This window comes from Carassius carassius, chromosome 35, assembly GCF_963082965.1.
Source record: "Carassius carassius chromosome 35, fCarCar2.1, whole genome shotgun sequence".
Classification (NCBI taxonomy): Eukaryota; Metazoa; Chordata; class Actinopteri; order Cypriniformes; family Cyprinidae; genus Carassius; species Carassius carassius.
In genome coordinates this window covers 11,990,897-11,993,520 of record NC_081789.1, presented here as the reverse complement: position 1 = coordinate 11,993,520, position 2,624 = coordinate 11,990,897, and positions in this window count along the sequence as shown.

Sequence of the window (2,624 nt, the reverse complement as noted above, 5' to 3'; positions counted from 1 at the left end):
AAAAACAGGAAGCACCGCTAGAGCATCATGGGAGTTGTAGTTTAAGTGCAAGGTGAAGAATTCGCTTGCACACGACCTTTATCTCCAACCTTTTCTTGTTTTAATTCACTTACGTTATAGTAGCAAACACATTTTTGTCAACCTCCATATTTTATTAAATCAAATCGTAATTCAACATTTGCACGTGAGCAACAGATTTGAATATCACGTGCAAATAAATTGTGTCTATAAATCAGCTGACCCCACAGAATCACTGGCATCATCTACCTTAAACTTTTTTGCTTGTTCTAATACATCAGTCAAGAAGAGGACGTGCGATGAGATGTAATTTGACATTGTTAGATTTGTAACAGATATAGGATGGGATCATCTGAGACAGGCTGTCAATGTGTCTCATATGTTTATGCTGATATGGCTGGCGGGATGAGCTTTGTTCTTGCCATATTCATACAGGTAATGAGTTGGGATATCAGCTCCATTCACTTAAGTTTGGTTCTTATGCAGCAATTATGAAAAGTTGTTTGGCAAAATTATGCAAATTAGCTTATGCACATCAAATATCCATAGAACAGTATTTTAATGTTTGCATAATAAATGTTGCTCATATACAATTAGATCAAAACCAACACTACATCAATAATGAGGACTTACATCAGCTCTAAAGAAAAAGTGGAACAGATATTTAGCATAACTTGCAGCAGTGAAACATGCTAAACATCAAAACACAAGTTAAATATGAACTTATTTCATTGTGCAATTTATCTTTAATGCCCTCTGCAGTGGGTAAAAGCTCTTTAAATAGTTGAACAGCTGGGGTTATTGCATCTCTGCCACATGTGTAGGTTCATGTTCTAATAATTTATGAGAAATGACCCACTGCGCCTCTGCTTATTGCTTTATTGGCTCAAGCCTTAATGCTTTGGGCCGTTTTTAAATTATTCACTGATAATGTCCTATCCATTTTTTTTTTTTTTACTAGCTTTTTACACATCTTATGTTTTTCAATGGTCTGGCTGATTTTTGCTTATTAAGACATATATATATATACAGTACAGACTAAAAGTTTGGAAACATTACTAATGTTTTTGAAAGAAGTTTCTTCTGCTCAACAAGCCTGCATTTATTTGATCAAAAATACAGAAAAAATGTAATATTGTGCTATATTATTACAATTTAAAATAATTGTTTTTAAATGTATTATACTTTAAATTATCATTTATTTCTGTGATGCAAAACTGAATTTTTAGGATCATTATCACATGATCCTTTAGAAATCATTCTAATATGATGATTCTTTATCAAAGTTGGAAACAGGTCTGCTGCTTAATATTTTTTCAGAACATGTGATTCTTTTTTAGGATACTTTGATGAATAAACAGTAAAAAAAAAAGAAGCTATGTTTTTAAAATATAAATATTTTGTAATAACAATATACACTACTGGTCAGTAATTTGGGGTCAGTCATTTTTTTTTCTCTTTCTTTTTTTTAAATAAAATCAATACTTTTATTCAGCAAGGATGTGTTAAATTGATAAAAAGTGATAGTAAAGAAAATATATTATTAGAATATGTATTATTAGAATTTTTTTTTTATTTTGAATAAATGCAGTTCTTTTTAACCTTTTATTCATCAAATATATTAGACAGCATAACTGTTTCCAACACTCAATAACCCAATAAATCAGAATATTAGAATGATTTCTAAATGATCATGTGATAGACTGGATGTTACATGTGACACTGAAGGCTGGAGTAATGATGCTGAAAATTCAGCTTTGCATCACAGGAATAAATTATTTGTTTAAAGTATATTCAAATAGAAAACTATTATTTTAAGTTGTAATAATATTTCACAATATTACTGTTTTTCTGTATTTTTGATCAAATAAATGCAGGCCTGATGAGCAGAAGAAACTTCTTTCAAAAACATTAAAAATAGTAATGTTTCCAAACTTTTGGTCTGTACTGTATATATATATATATATATCAAAATGACTCAGATTAGTCCAGGCTTAACCAGGCTACTCTGTACATCACACATCCTCAATATGTGTCCTAATAACATAATGTGTGCGGCCAATCTCCTCCTATATTACTGCACTCATCTCTCCTGAGTAAAAAAATGTCTCTTCCTCAAGTTGAGAGTGAAAGCCATTCTCCTAGGAAGTGACCTTTAAGTTCGATTTGGTGTGGAGGTCATTTTAGTGTCTCATCTGACACACTCAGATCCACAGGCACTCACTCACTCATGCACACACACCTATCTCATCCCCTCACCCCGGCTTGAGTCTTTCAGCCTCCTGAACCTGCTTTCGACACAATGGCATCACAACACATTATTTATTAATATCTCTGTTGTTGTATGGTTGATTTTGATCTGTCTTCTGAATGGCTTGGATATGTTACATTGTCTTTTGAGAAACAGATAAAGAAGTCACATGTTACCTTTTGTTTTCCAGTAAAAGTTTACAATAGACAAGTTTTCCATTGTTTTCCAGTAAAAGTTTACAGTGAGGGTCAAGTCATTATACTGTATGTTTTTTGTTTGAAATTATTCTACTGCAAAAAGATTGATGGGTAAAGGTCTCCTTCCGACTTTGATTCTGCCAGATCTTCCATGGACT